The sequence below is a fragment of the Garra rufa genome, chromosome 21 (genome assembly GCF_049309525.1).
Source record: "Garra rufa chromosome 21, GarRuf1.0, whole genome shotgun sequence".
Taxonomy (NCBI): Eukaryota; Metazoa; Chordata; class Actinopteri; order Cypriniformes; family Cyprinidae; genus Garra; species Garra rufa.
The window spans coordinates 10,168,602-10,185,793 of NC_133381.1; positions in this window are offsets into that span (position 1 = coordinate 10,168,602).

Below are 17,192 nucleotides of genomic sequence, written 5' to 3' on the forward strand. Positions count from 1 at the left end.
TGTGTTGCAAAATAGGTTTTATTCATGCACAGACTGCAATTTTAATTTTGGACCGAGTTTCAGCTTGCATTGCCAGAACCAAGTTTGTTAAGTGCTGAAACGCTGTTTTCTGACATTTCAGGCTCTAACTTCAAAAATCATGCAAAACACTTCTAACACCTTCAGATATGTTTCTCTGTGTTGCAAAATAGGTTTTATTCATGCACAGACTGCAATTTTAATTTTTGGCCGAGTTTCAGCTTGCATTACCAGAACCAAGTTTGTTATGTGCTGAAACGCTGTTTTCTGACATTTCAGGCTCTAACTTCAAAAATCATGCAAAACACTTCCAACACCTTCAGATATGTTTCTCTGTGTTGCAAAATAGGTTTTATTCATGCACAGACTGCAATTTTAATTTTGGGCCGAGTTTCAGCTTGCATTGCCAGAACCAAGTTTGTTATGTGCTGAAAAGCCTTTTTCTGACATTTCAGGCTCTAACTTCAAAAATCATGCAAAACACTTCTAACACCTTCAGATTTGTTTCTCTGTGTTGCAAAATAGGTTTTATTCATGCACAGACTGCAATTTTAATTTTGGACCGAGTTTCAGCTTGCATTGCCTGAACCAAGTTTGTTATGTGCTGAAACGCCGTTTTCTGACATTTCAGGCTCTAACTTCAAAAATCATGCAAAACACTTCTAACACCTTCAGATATGTTTCTCTGTGTTGAAAAATAGGTTTTATTCATGCACAGACTGCAATTTTAATTTTGGGCCGAGTTTCAGCTTGCATTGCCTGAACCAAGTTTGTTATGTGCTGAAACGCCGTTTTCTGACATTTCAGGCTCTAACTTCAAAAATCATGCAAAACACTTCTAACACCTTCAGATATGTTTCTCTGTGTTGAAAAATAGGTTTTATTCATGCACAGACTGCAATTTTAATTTTTGGCCGAGTTTCAGCTTGCATTGCCTGAACCGAGTTTGTTATGTGCTGAAACGCGGTTTTCTGACATTTCAGGCTCTAACTTCAAAAATCATGCAAAACACTTCTAACACCTTCAGATATGATTCTCTGTGTTGCAAAATAGGTTTTATTCATGCACAGACTGCAATTTTAATTTTTGGCCGAGTTTCAGCTTTTATTACCAGAACCAAGTTTGTTATGTGCTGAAACGCTGTTTTCTGACATTTCAGGCTCTAACTTCAAAAATCATGCAAAACACTTCTAACACCTTCAGATATGTTTCTCTGTGTTGCAAAATACGTTTTATTCATGCACAGACTGCAATTTTAATTTTTGGCCGAGTTTCAGCTTGCATTACCAGAACCAAGTTTGTTATGTGCTGAAACGCTGTTTTCTGACATTTCAGGCTCTAACTTCAAAAACCATGCAAAACACTTCTAACACCTTCAGATATGTTTCTCTGTGTTGCAAAATAGGTTTTATTCATGCACAGACTGCTATTTTAATTTTGGGCCGAGTTTCAGCTTGCATTGCCAGAACCAAGTTTGTTATGTGCTGAAAAGCCTTTTTCTGACATTTCAGGCTCTAACTTCAAAAATCATGCAAAACACTTCTAACACCTTCAGATATGTTTCTCTGTGTTGCAAAATAGGTTTTATTCATGCACAGACTGCAATTTTAATTTTGGACCGAGTTTCAGCTTGCATTGCCAGAACCAAGTTTGTTATGTGCTGAAACGCCGTTTTCTGACATTTCAGGCTCTAACTTCAAAAATCATGCAAAACACTTCTAACACCTTCAGATATGTTTCTCTGTGTTGCAAAATAGGTTTTATTCATGCACAGACTGCAATTTTAATTTTTGGCCGAGTTTCAGCTTGCATTGCCTGAACCAAGTTTGTTATGTGCTAAAACACCGTTTTCTGACATTTCAGGCTCTAACTTCAAAAATCATGCAAAACACTTCTAACACCTTCAGATATGTTTCTCTGTGTTGCAAAATAGGTTTTATTCATGCACAGACTGCAATTTTAATTTTTGGCCGAGTTTCAGCTTGCATTGCCTGAACCGAGTTTGTTATGTGCTGAAACGCCGTTTTCTGACATTTCAGGCTCTAACTTCAAAAATCATGCAAAACACTTCTAACACCTTCAGATATGTTTCTCTGTGTTGCAAAATAGGTTTTATTCATGCACAGACTGCAATTTTAATTTTGGACCGAGTTTCAGCTTGCATTGCCAGAACCAAGTTTGTTATGTGCTGAAACGCCGTTTTCTGACATTTCAGGCTCTAACTTCAAAAATCATGCAAAACACTTCTAACACCTTCAGATATGTTTCTCTGTGTTGCAAAATAGGTTTTATTCATGCACAGACTGCAATTTTAATTTTTGGCCGAGTTTCAGCTTGCATTGCCTGAACCGAGTTTGTTATGTGCTGAAACGCCGTTTTCTGACATTTCAGGCTCTAACTTCAAAAATCATGCAAAACACTTCTAACACCTTCAGATATGTTTCTCTGTGTTGCAAAATAGGTTTTATTCATGCACAGACTGCAATTTTAATTTTTGGCCGAGTTTCAGCTTTTATTACCAGAACCAAGTTTGTTATGTGCTGAAACGCTGTTTTCTGACATTTCAGGCTCTAACTTCAAAAATCATGCAAAACACTTCTAACACCTTCAGATATGTTTCTCTGTGTTGCAAAATAGGTTTTATTCATGCACAGACTGCAATTTTAATTTTTGGCAGAGTTTCAGCTTGCATTGCCTGAACCAAGTTTGTTAAGTGCTGAAACGCCGTTTTCTGACATTTCAGGCTCTAACTTCAAAAATCATGCAAAACACTTCTAACACCTTCAGATATGTTTCTCTGTGTTGCAAAATAGGTTTTATTCATGCACAGACTGCAATTTTAATTTTGGACCGAGTTTCAGCTTGCATTGCCAGAACCAAGTTTGTTATGTGCTGAAAAGCCTTTTTCTGACATTTCAGGCTCTAACTTCAAAAATCATGCAAAACACTTCTAACACCTTCAGATATGTTTCTCTGTGTTGCAAAATAGGTTTAATTCATGCACAGACTGCAATTTTAATTTTGGACCGAGTTTCAGCTTGCATTGCCAGAATCAAGTTTGTTAAGTGCTGAAACGCTGTTTTCTGACATTTCAGGCTCTAACTTCAAAAATCATGCAAAACACTTCTAACACCTTCAGATATGTTTCTCTGTGTTGCAAAATAGGTTTTATTCATGCACAGACTGCAATTTTAATTTTTGGCCGAGTTTCAGCTTGCATTACCAGAACCAAGTTTGTTATGTGCTGAAACGCTGTTTTCTGACATTTCAGGCTCTAACTTCAAAAATCATGCAAAACACTTCCAACACCTTCAGATATGTTTCTCTGTGTTGCAAAATAGGTTTTATTCATGCACAGACTGCAATTTTAATTTTGGGCCGAGTTTCAGCTTGCATTGCCAGAACCAAGTTTGTTATGTGCTGAAAAGCCTTTTTCTGACATTTCAGGCTCTAACTTCAAAAATCATGCAAAACACTTCTAACACCTTCAGATTTGTTTCTCTGTGTTGCAAAATAGGTTTTATTCATGCACAGACTGCAATTTTAATTTTGGACCGAGTTTCAGCTTGCATTGCCTGAACCAAGTTTGTTATGTGCTGAAACGCCGTTTTCTGACATTTCAGGCTCTAACTTCAAAAATCATGCAAAACACTTCTAACACCTTCAGATATGTTTCTCTGTGTTGAAAAATAGGTTTTATTCATGCACAGACTGCAATTTTAATTTTGGGCCGAGTTTCAGCTTGCATTGCCTGAACCAAGTTTGTTATGTGCTGAAACGCCGTTTTCTGACATTTCAGGCTCTAACTTCAAAAATCATGCAAAACACTTCTAACACCTTCAGATATGTTTCTCTGTGTTGAAAAATAGGTTTTATTCATGCACAGACTGCAATTTTAATTTTTGGCCGAGTTTCAGCTTGCATTGCCTGAACCGAGTTTGTTATGTGCTGAAACGCGGTTTTCTGACATTTCAGGCTCTAACTTCAAAAATCATGCAAAACACTTCTAACACCTTCAGATATGATTCTCTGTGTTGCAAAATAGGTTTTATTCATGCACAGACTGCAATTTTAATTTTTGGCCGAGTTTCAGCTTTTATTACCAGAACCAAGTTTGTTATGTGCTGAAACGCTGTTTTCTGACATTTCAGGCTCTAACTTCAAAAATCATGCAAAACACTTCTAACACCTTCAGATATGTTTCTCTGTGTTGCAAAATAGGTTTTATTCATGCACAGACTGCAATTTTAATTTTTGGCCGAGTTTCAGCTTGCATTACCAGAACCGAGTTTGTTATGTGCTGAAACGCTGTTTTCTGACATTTCAGGCTCTAACTTCAAAAACCATGCAAAACACTTCTAACACCTTCAGATATGTTTCTCTGTGTTGCAAAATAGGTTTTATTCATGCACAGACTGCTATTTTAATTTTGGGCCGAGTTTCAGCTTGCATTGCCAGAACCAAGTTTGTTATGTGCTGAAAAGCCTTTTTCTGACATTTCAGGCTCTAACTTCAAAAATCATGCAAAACACTTCTAACACCTTCAGATATGTTTCTCTGTGTTGCAAAATAGGTTTTATTCATGCACAGACTGCAATTTTAATTTTGGACCGAGTTTCAGCTTGCATTGCCAGAACCAAGTTTGTTATGTGCTGAAACGCCGTTTTCTGACATTTCAGGCTCTAACTTCAAAAATCATGCAAAACACTTCTAACACCTTCAGATATGTTTCTCTGTGTTGCAAAATAGGTTTTATTCATGCACAGACTGCAATTTTAATTTTTGGCCGAGTTTCAGCTTGCATTGCCTGAACCGAGTTTGTTATGTGCTGAAACGCCGTTTTCTGACATTTCAGGCTCTAACTTCAAAAATCATGCAAAACACTTCTAACACCTTCAGATATGTTTCTCTGTGTTGCAAAATAGGTTTTATTCATGCACAGACTGCAATTTTAATTTTTGGCCGAGTTTCAGCTTTTATTACCAGAACCAAGTTTGTTATGTGCTGAAACGCTGTTTTCTGACATTTCAGGCTCTAACTTCAAAAATCATGCAAAACACTTCTAACACCTTCAGATATGTTTCTCTGTGTTGCAAAATAGGTTTTATTCATGCACAGACTGCAATTTTAATTTTTGGCCGAGTTTCAGCTTGCATTGCCTGAACCAAGTTTGTTAAGTGCTGAAACGCCGTTTTCTGACATTTCAGGCTCTAACTTCAAAAATCATGCAAAACACTTCTAACACCTTCAGATATGTTTCTCTGTGTTGCAAAATAGGTTTTATTCATGCACAGACTGCAATTTTAATTTTGGGCCGAGTTTCAGTTTGCATTGCCTGAACCAAGTTTGTTATGTGCTAAAACGTCGTTTTCTGACATTTCAGGCTCTAACTTCAAAAATCATGCAAAACACTTCTAACACCTTCAGATATGTTTCTCTGTGTTGCAAAATAGGTTTTATTCATGCACAGACTGCAATTTTAATTTTTGGCCGAGTTTCAGCTTGCATTGCCTGAACCAAGTTTGTTATGTGCTAAAACACCGTTTTCTGACATTTCAGGCTCTAACTTCAAAAATCATGCAAAACACTTCTAACACCTTCAGATATGTTTCTCTGTGTTGCAAAATAGGTTTTATTCATGCACAGACTGCAATTTTAATTTTTGGCCGAGTTTCAGCTTGCATTGCCTGAACCGAGTTTGTTATGTGCTGAAACGCCGTTTTCTGACATTTCAGGCTCTAACTTCAAAAATCATGCAAAACACTTCTAACACCTTCAGATATGTTTCTCTGTGTTGCAAAATAGGTTTTATTCATGCACAGACTGCAATTTTAATTTTGGACCGAGTTTCAGCTTGCATTGCCTGAACCAAGTTTGTTATGTGCTGAAACGCCGTTTTCTGACATTTCAGGCTCTAACTTCAAAAATCATGCAAAACACTTCTAACACCTTCAGATATGTTTCTCTGTGTTGCAAAATAGGTTTTATTCATGCACAGACTGCAATTTTAATTTTTGGCCGAGTTTCAGCTTGCATTGCCTGAACCGAGTTTGTTATGTGCTGAAACGCCGTTTTCTGACATTTCAGGCTCTAACTTCAAAAATCATGCAAAACACTTCTAACACCTTCAGATATGTTTCTCTGTGTTGAAAAATAGGTTTTATTCATGCACAGACTGCAATTTTAATTTTTGGCCGAGTTTCAGCTTGCATTGCCTGAACCGAGTTTGTTATGTGCTGAAACGCGGTTTTCTGACATTTCAGGCTCTAACTTCAAAAATCATGCAAAACACTTCTAACACCTTCAGATATGATTCTCTGTGTTGCAAAATAGGTTTTATTCATGCACAGACTGCAATTTTAATTTTTGGCCGAGTTTCAGCTTTTATTACCAGAACCAAGTTTGTTATGTGCTGAAACGCTGTTTTCTGACATTTCAGGCTCTAACTTCAAAAATCATGCAAAACACTTCTAACACCTTCAGATATGTTTCTCTGTGTTGCAAAATACGTTTTATTCATGCACAGACTGCAATTTTAATTTTTGGCCGAGTTTCAGCTTGCATTACCAGAACCAAGTTTGTTATGTGCTGAAACGCTGTTTTCTGACATTTCAGGCTCTAACTTCAAAAACCATGCAAAACACTTCTAACACCTTCAGATATGTTTCTCTGTGTTGCAAAATAGGTTTTATTCATGCACAGACTGCTATTTTAATTTTGGGCCGAGTTTCAGCTTGCATTGCCAGAACCAAGTTTGTTATGTGCTGAAAAGCCTTTTTCTGACATTTCAGGCTCTAACTTCAAAAATCATGCAAAACACTTCTAACACCTTCAGATATGTTTCTCTGTGTTGCAAAATAGGTTTTATTCATGCACAGACTGCAATTTTAATTTTGGACCGAGTTTCAGCTTGCATTGCCAGAACCAAGTTTGTTATGTGCTGAAACGCCGTTTTCTGACATTTCAGGCTCTAACTTCAAAAATCATGCAAAACACTTCTAACACCTTCAGATATGTTTCTCTGTGTTGCAAAATAGGTTTTATTCATGCACAGACTGCAATTTTAATTTTTGGCCGAGTTTCAGCTTGCATTGCCTGAACCAAGTTTGTTATGTGCTAAAACACCGTTTTCTGACATTTCAGGCTCTAACTTCAAAAATCATGCAAAACACTTCTAACACCTTCAGATATGTTTCTCTGTGTTGCAAAATAGGTTTTATTCATGCACAGACTGCAATTTTAATTTTTGGCCGAGTTTCAGCTTGCATTGCCTGAACCGAGTTTGTTATGTGCTGAAACGCCGTTTTCTGACATTTCAGGCTCTAACTTCAAAAATCATGCAAAACACTTCTAACACCTTCAGATATGTTTCTCTGTGTTGCAAAATAGGTTTTATTCATGCACAGACTGCAATTTTAATTTTGGACCGAGTTTCAGCTTGCATTGCCAGAACCAAGTTTGTTATGTGCTGAAACGCCGTTTTCTGACATTTCAGGCTCTAACTTCAAAAATCATGCAAAACACTTCTAACACCTTCAGATATGTTTCTCTGTGTTGCAAAATAGGTTTTATTCATGCACAGACTGCAATTTTAATTTTTGGCCGAGTTTCAGCTTGCATTGCCTGAACCGAGTTTGTTATGTGCTGAAACGCCGTTTTCTGACATTTCAGGCTCTAACTTCAAAAATCATGCAAAACACTTCTAACACCTTCAGATATGTTTCTCTGTGTTGCAAAATAGGTTTTATTCATGCACAGACTGCAATTTTAATTTTTGGCCGAGTTTCAGCTTTTATTACCAGAACCAAGTTTGTTATGTGCTGAAACGCTGTTTTCTGACATTTCAGGCTCTAACTTCAAAAATCATGCAAAACACTTCTAACACCTTCAGATATGTTTCTCTGTGTTGCAAAATAGGTTTTATTCATGCACAGACTGCAATTTTAATTTTTGGCAGAGTTTCAGCTTGCATTGCCTGAACCAAGTTTGTTAAGTGCTGAAACGCCGTTTTCTGACATTTCAGGCTCTAACTTCAAAAATCATGCAAAACACTTCTAACACCTTCAGATATGTTTCTCTGTGTTGCAAAATAGGTTTTATTCATGCACAGACTGCAATTTTAATTTTGGACCGAGTTTCAGCTTGCATTGCCAGAACCAAGTTTGTTATGTGCTGAAAAGCCTTTTTCTGACATTTCAGGCTCTAACTTCAAAAATCATGCAAAACACTTCTAACACCTTCAGATATGTTTCTCTGTGTTGCAAAATAGGTTTAATTCATGCACAGACTGCAATTTTAATTTTGGACCGAGTTTCAGCTTGCATTGCCAGAACCAAGTTTGTTAAGTGCTGAAACGCTGTTTTCTGACATTTCAGGCTCTAACTTCAAAAATCATGCAAAACACTTCTAACACCTTCAGATATGTTTCTCTGTGTTGCAAAATAGGTTTTATTCATGCACAGACTGCAATTTTAATTTTTGGCCGAGTTTCAGCTTGCATTACCAGAACCAAGTTTGTTATGTGCTGAAACGCTGTTTTCTGACATTTCAGGCTCTAACTTCAAAAATCATGCAAAACACTTCCAACACCTTCAGATATGTTTCTCTGTGTTGCAAAATAGGTTTTATTCATGCACAGACTGCAATTTTAATTTTGGGCCGAGTTTCAGCTTGCATTGCCAGAACCAAGTTTGTTATGTGCTGAAAAGCCTTTTTCTGACATTTCAGGCTCTAACTTCAAAAATCATGCAAAACACTTCTAACACCTTCAGATTTGTTTCTCTGTGTTGCAAAATAGGTTTTATTCATGCACAGACTGCAATTTTAATTTTGGACCGAGTTTCAGCTTGCATTGCCTGAACCAAGTTTGTTATGTGCTGAAACGCCGTTTTCTGACATTTCAGGCTCTAACTTCAAAAATCATGCAAAACACTTCTAACACCTTCAGATATGTTTCTCTGTGTTGAAAAATAGGTTTTATTCATGCACAGACTGCAATTTTAATTTTGGGCCGAGTTTCAGCTTGCATTGCCTGAACCAAGTTTGTTATGTGCTGAAACGCCGTTTTCTGACATTTCAGGCTCTAACTTCAAAAATCATGCAAAACACTTCTAACACCTTCAGATATGTTTCTCTGTGTTGAAAAATAGGTTTTATTCATGCACAGACTGCAATTTTAATTTTTGGCCGAGTTTCAGCTTGCATTGCCTGAACCGAGTTTGTTATGTGCTGAAACGCGGTTTTCTGACATTTCAGGCTCTAACTTCAAAAATCATGCAAAACACTTCTAACACCTTCAGATATGATTCTCTGTGTTGCAAAATAGGTTTTATTCATGCACAGACTGCAATTTTAATTTTTGGCCGAGTTTCAGCTTTTATTACCAGAACCAAGTTTGTTATGTGCTGAAACGCTGTTTTCTGACATTTCAGGCTCTAACTTCAAAAATCATGCAAAACACTTCTAACACCTTCAGATATGTTTCTCTGTGTTGCAAAATAGGTTTTATTCATGCACAGACTGCAATTTTAATTTTTGGCCGAGTTTCAGCTTGCATTACCAGAACCGAGTTTGTTATGTGCTGAAACGCTGTTTTCTGACATTTCAGGCTCTAACTTCAAAAACCATGCAAAACACTTCTAACACCTTCAGATATGTTTCTCTGTGTTGCAAAATAGGTTTTATTCATGCACAGACTGCTATTTTAATTTTGGGCCGAGTTTCAGCTTGCATTGCCAGAACCAAGTTTGTTATGTGCTGAAAAGCCTTTTTCTGACATTTCAGGCTCTAACTTCAAAAATCATGCAAAACACTTCTAACACCTTCAGATATGTTTCTCTGTGTTGCAAAATAGGTTTTATTCATGCACAGACTGCAATTTTAATTTTGGACCGAGTTTCAGCTTGCATTGCCAGAACCAAGTTTGTTATGTGCTGAAACGCCGTTTTCTGACATTTCAGGCTCTAACTTCAAAAATCATGCAAAACACTTCTAACACCTTCAGATATGTTTCTCTGTGTTGCAAAATAGGTTTTATTCATGCACAGACTGCAATTTTAATTTTTGGCCGAGTTTCAGCTTGCATTGCCTGAACCGAGTTTGTTATGTGCTGAAACGCCGTTTTCTGACATTTCAGGCTCTAACTTCAAAAATCATGCAAAACACTTCTAACACCTTCAGATATGTTTCTCTGTGTTGCAAAATAGGTTTTATTCATGCACAGACTGCAATTTTAATTTTTGGCCGAGTTTCAGCTTTTATTACCAGAACCAAGTTTGTTATGTGCTGAAACGCTGTTTTCTGACATTTCAGGCTCTAACTTCAAAAATCATGCAAAACACTTCTAACACCTTCAGATATGTTTCTCTGTGTTGCAAAATAGGTTTTATTCATGCACAGACTGCAATTTTAATTTTTGGCCGAGTTTCAGCTTGCATTGCCTGAACCAAGTTTGTTAAGTGCTGAAACGCCGTTTTCTGACATTTCAGGCTCTAACTTCAAAAATCATGCAAAACACTTCTAACACCTTCAGATATGTTTCTCTGTGTTGCAAAATAGGTTTTATTCATGCACAGACTGCAATTTTAATTTTGGGCCGAGTTTCAGTTTGCATTGCCTGAACCAAGTTTGTTATGTGCTAAAACGTCGTTTTCTGACATTTCAGGCTCTAACTTCAAAAATCATGCAAAACACTTCTAACACCTTCAGATATGTTTCTCTGTGTTGCAAAATAGGTTTTATTCATGCACAGACTGCAATTTTAATTTTTGGCCGAGTTTCAGCTTGCATTGCCTGAACCAAGTTTGTTATGTGCTAAAACACCGTTTTCTGACATTTCAGGCTCTAACTTCAAAAATCATGCAAAACACTTCTAACACCTTCAGATATGTTTCTCTGTGTTGCAAAATAGGTTTTATTCATGCACAGACTGCAATTTTAATTTTTGGCCGAGTTTCAGCTTGCATTGCCTGAACCGAGTTTGTTATGTGCTGAAACGCCGTTTTCTGACATTTCAGGCTCTAACTTCAAAAATCATGCAAAACACTTCTAACACCTTCAGATATGTTTCTCTGTGTTGCAAAATAGGTTTTATTCATGCACAGACTGCAATTTTAATTTTGGACCGAGTTTCAGCTTGCATTGCCAGAACCAAGTTTGTTATGTGCTGAAACGCCGTTTTCTGACATTTCAGGCTCTAACTTCAAAAATCATGCAAAACACTTCTAACACCTTCAGATATGTTTCTCTGTGTTGCAAAATAGGTTTTATTCATGCACAGACTGCAATTTTAATTTTTGGCCGAGTTTCAGCTTGCATTGCCTGAACCGAGTTTGTTATGTGCTGAAACGCCGTTTTCTGACATTTCAGGCTCTAACTTCAAAAATCATGCAAAACACTTCTAACACCTTCAGATATGTTTCTCTGTGTTGCAAAATAGGTTTTATTCATGCACAGACTGCAATTTTAATTTTTGGCCGAGTTTCAGCTTTTATTACCAGAACCAAGTTTGTTATGTGCTGAAACGCTGTTTTCTGACATTTCAGGCTCTAACTTCAAAAATCATGCAAAACACTTCTAACACCTTCAGATATGTTTCTCTGTGTTGCAAAATAGGTTTTATTCATGCACAGACTGCAATTTTAATTTTTGGCCGAGTTTCAGCTTGCATTGCCTGAACCAAGTTTGTTATGTGCTAAAACGTCGTTTTCTGACATTTCAGGCTCTAACTTCAAAAATCATGCAAAACACTTCTAACACCTTCAGATATGTTTCTCTGTGTTGCAAAATAGGTTTTATTCATGCACAGACTGCAATTTTAATTTTTGGCCGAGTTTCAGCTTGCATTGCCTGAACCAAGTTTGTTATGTGCTAAAACACCGTTTTCTGACATTTCAGGCTCTAACTTCAAAAATCATGCAAAACACTTCTAACACCTTCAGATATGTTTCTCTGTGTTGCAAAATAGGTTTTATTCATGCACAGACTGCAATTTTAATTTTTGGCCGAGTTTCAGCTTGCATTGCCTGAACCGAGTTTGTTATGTGCTGAAACGCCGTTTTCTGACATTTCAGGCTCTAACTTCAAAAATCATGCAAAACACTTCTAACACCTTCAGATATGTTTCTCTGTGTTGCAAAATAGGTTTTATTCATGCACAGACTGCAATTTTAATTTTGGACCGAGTTTCAGCTTGCATTGCCAGAACCAAGTTTGTTATGTGCTGAAACGCCGTTTTCTGACATTTCAGGCTCTAACTTCAAAAATCATGCAAAACACTTCTAACACCTTCAGATATGTTTCTCTGTGTTGCAAAATAGGTTTTATTCATGCACAGACTGCAATTTTAATTTTTGGCCGAGTTTCAGCTTGCATTGCCTGAACCGAGTTTGTTATGTGCTGAAACGCCGTTTTCTGACATTTCAGGCTCTAACTTCAAAAATCATGCAAAACACTTCTAACACCTTCAGATATGTTTCTCTGTGTTGCAAAATAGGTTTTATTCATGCACAGACTGCAATTTTAATTTTTGGCCGAGTTTCAGCTTTTATTACCAGAACCAAGTTTGTTATGTGCTGAAACGCTGTTTTCTGACATTTCAGGCTCTAACTTCAAAAATCATGCAAAACACTTCTAACACCTTCAGATATGTTTCTCTGTGTTGCAAAATAGGTTTTATTCATGCACAGACTGCAATTTTAATTTTTGGCCGAGTTTCAGCTTGCATTGCCTGAACCAAGTTTGTTAAGTGCTGAAACGCCGTTTTCTGACATTTCAGGCTCTAACTTCAAAAATCATGCAAAACACTTCTAACACCTTCAGATATGTTTCTCTGTGTTGCAAAATAGGTTTTATTCATGCACAGACTGCAATTTTAATTTTGGGCCGAGTTTCAGTTTGCATTGCCTGAACCAAGTTTGTTATGTGCTAAAACGTCGTTTTCTGACATTTCAGGCTCTAACTTCAAAAATCATGCAAAACACTTCTAACACCTTCAGATATGTTTCTCTGTGTTGCAAAATAGGTTTTATTCATGCACAGACTGCAATTTTAATTTTTGGCCGAGTTTCAGCTTTTATTACCAGAACCAAGTTTGTTATGTGCTGAAAAGCCTTTTTCTGACATTTCAGGCTCTAGCTTCAAAAATCATGCAAAACACTTCTAACACCTTCAGATTTGTTTCTCTGTGTTGCAAAATAGGTTTTATTCATGCACAGACTGCAATTTTAATTTTGGACCGAGTTTCAGCTTGCATTGCCAGAACCAAGTTTGTTATGTGCTGAAAAGCCTTTTTCTGACATTTCAGGCTCTAACTTCAAAAATCATGCAAAACACTTCTAACACCTTCAGATATGTTTCTCTGTGTTGCAAAATAGGTTTTATTCATGCACAGACTGCAATTTTAATTTTGGACCGAGTTTCAGCTTGCATTGCCAGAACCAAGTTTGTTAAGTGCTGAAACGCTGTTTTCTGACATTTCAGGCTCTAACTTCAAAAATCATGCAAAACACTTCTAACACCTTCAGATATGTTTCTCTGTGTTGCAAAATAGGTTTTATTCATGCACAGACTGCAATTTTAATTTTTGGCCGAGTTTCAGCTTGCATTACCAGAACCAAGTTTGTTATGTGCTGAAACGCTGTTTTCTGACATTTCAGGCTCTAACTTCAAAAATCATGCAAAACACTTCCAACACCTTCAGATATGTTTCTCTGTGTTGCAAAATAGGTTTTATTCATGCACAGACTGCAATTTTAATTTTGGGCCGAGTTTCAGCTTGCATTGCCAGAACCAAGTTTGTTATGTGCTGAAAAGCCTTTTTCTGACATTTCAGGCTCTAACTTCAAAAATCATACAAAACACTTCTAACACCTTCAGATTTGTTTCTCTGTGTTGCAAAATAGGTTTTATTCATGCACAGACTGCAATTTTAATTTTGGACCGAGTTTCAGCTTGCATTGCCTGAACCAAGTTTGTTATGTGCTGAAACGCCGTTTTCTGACATTTCAGGCTCTAACTTCAAAAATCATGCAAAACACTTCTAACACCTTCAGATATGTTTCTCTGTGTTGAAAAATAGGTTTTATTCATGCACAGACTGCAATTTTAATTTTGGGCCGAGTTTCAGCTTGCATTGCCTGAACCAAGTTTGTTATGTGCTGAAACGCCGTTTTCTGACATTTCAGGCTCTAACTTCAAAAATCATGCAAAACACTTCTAACACCTTCAGATATGTTTCTCTGTGTTGAAAAATAGGTTTTATTCATGCACAGACTGCAATTTTAATTTTTGGCCGAGTTTCAGCTTGCATTGCCTCAACCGAGTTTGTTATGTGCTGAAACGCGGTTTTCTGACATTTCAGGCTCTAACTTCAAAAATCATGCAAAACACTTCTAACACCTTCAGATATGATTCTCTGTGTTGCAAAATAGGTTTTATTCATGCACAGACTGCAATTTTAATTTTTGGCCGAGTTTCAGCTTTTATTACCAGAACCAAGTTTGTTATGTGCTGAAACGCTGTTTTCTGACATTTCAGGCTCTAACTTCAAAAATCATGCAAAACACTTCTAACACCTTCAGATATGTTTCTCTGTGTTGAAAAATAGGTTTTATTCATGCACAGACTGCAATTTTAATTTTTGGCCGAGTTTCAGCTTTTATTACCAGAACCAAGTTTGTTATGTGCTGAAACGCTGTTTTCTGACATTTCAGGCTCTAACTTCAAAAATCATGCAAAACACTTCTAACACCTTCAGATATGTTTCTCTGTGTTGCAAAATAGGTTTTATTCATGCACAGACTGCAATTTTAATTTTTGGCCGAGTTTCAGCTTGCATTGCCTGAACCAAGTTTGTTAAGTGCTGAAACGCCGTTTTCTGACATTTCAGGCTCTAACTTCAAAAATCATGCAAAACACTTCTAACACCTTCAGATATGTTTCTCTGTGTTGCAAAATAGGTTTTATTCATGCACAGACTGCAATTTTAATTTTTGGCCGAGTTTCAGCTTGCATTGCCTGAACCAAGTTTGTTATGTGCTAAAACACCGTTTTCTGACATTTCAGGCTCTAACTTCAAAAATCATGCAAAACACTTCTAACACCTTCAGATATGTTTCTCTGTGTTGCAAAATAGGTTTTATTCATGCACAGACTGCAATTTTAATTTTTGGCCGAGTTTCAGCTTGCATTGCCTGAACCGAGTTTGTTATGTCCTGAAACTCCGTTTTCTGACATTTCAGGCTCTAACTTCAAAAATCATGCAAAACACTTCTAACACCTTCAGATATGTTTCTCTGTGTTGCAAAATAGGTTTTATTCATGCACAGACTGCAATTTTAATTTTTGGCCGAGTTTCAGCTTGCATTGCCAGAACCAAGTTTGTTAAGTGCTGAAACGCCGTTTTCTGACATTTCAGGCTCTAACTTCAAAAATCATGCAAAACACTTCTAACACCTTCAGATATGTTTCTCTGTGTTGCAAAATAGGTTTTATTCATGCACAGACTGCAATTTTAATTTTGGGCCGAGTTTCAGCTTTTATTACCAGAACCAAGTTTGTTATGTGCTGAAACGCTGTTTTCTGACATTTCAGGCTCTAACTTCAAAAATCATGCAAAACACTTCTAACACCTTCAGATATGTTTCTCTGTGTTGAAAAATAGGTTTTATTCATGCACAGACTGCAATTTTAATTTTTGGCCGAGTTTCAGCTTGCATTGCCTGAACCGAGTTTGTTATGTGCTGAAACGCCGTTTTCTGACATTTCAGGCTCTAACTTCAAAAATCATGCAAAACACTTCTAACACCTTCAGATATGTTTCTCTGTGTTGCAAAATAGGTTTTATTCATGCACAGACTGCAATTTTAATTTTTGGCCGAGTTTCAGCTTGCATTACCAGAACCAAGTTTGTTATGTGCTGAAACGCTGTTTTCTGACATTTCAGGCTCTAACTTCAAAAATCATGCAAAACACTTCTAACACCTTCAGATATGTTTCTCTGTGTTGAAAAATAGGTTTTATTCATGCACAGACTGCAATTTTAATTTTTGGCCGAGTTTCAGCTTGCATTGCCTGAACCGAGTTTGTTAAGTGCTGAAACGCCGTTTTCTGACATTTCAGGCTCTAACTTCAAAAATCATGCAAAACACTTCTAACACCTTCAGATATGTTTCTCTGTGTTGCAAAATAGGTTTTATTCATGCACAGACTGCAATTTTAATTTTTGGCCGAGTTTCAGCTTTTATTACCAGAACCAAGTTTGTTATGTGCTGAAAAGCCTTTTTCTGACATTTCAGGCTCTAGCTTCAAAAATCATGCAAAACACTTCTAACACCTTCAGATTTGTTTCTCTGTGTTGCAAAATAGGTTTTATTCATGCACAGACTGCAATTTTAATTTTGGACCGAGTTTCAGCTTGCATTGCCAGAACCAAGTTTGTTATGTGCTGAAAAGCCTTTTTCTGACATTTCAGGCTCTAACTTCAAAAATCATGCAAAACACTTCTAACACCTTCAGATATGTTTCTCTGTGTTGCAAAATAGGTTTTATTCATGCACAGACTGCAATTTTAATTTTGGACCGAGTTTCAGCTTGCATTGCCAGAACCAAGTTTGTTAAGTGCTGAAACGCTGTTTTCTGACATTTCAGGCTCTAACTTCAAAAATCATGCAAAACACTTCTAACACCTTCAGATATGTTTCTCTGTGTTGCAAAATAGGTTTTATTCATGCACAGACTGCAATTTTAATTTTGGACCGAGTTTCAGCTTGCATTGCCTGAACCAAGTTTGTTATGTGCTGAAACGCCGTTTTCTGACATTTCAGGCTCTAACTTCAAAAATCATGCAAAACACTTCTAACACCTTCAGATATGTTTCTCTGTGTTGAAAAATAGGTTTTATTCATGCACAGACTGCAATTTTAATTTTTGGCCGAGTTTCAGCTTGCATTGCCTGAACCGAGTTTGTTATGTGCTGAAACGCGGTTTTCTGACATTTCAGGCTCTAACTTCAAAAATCATGCAAAACACTTCTAACACCTTCAGATATGATTCTCTGTGTTGCAAAATAGGTTTTATTCATGCACAGACTGCAATTTTAATTTTTGGCCGAGTTTCAGCTTTTATTACCAGAACCAAGTTTGTTATGTGCTGAAACGCTGTTTTCTGACATTTCA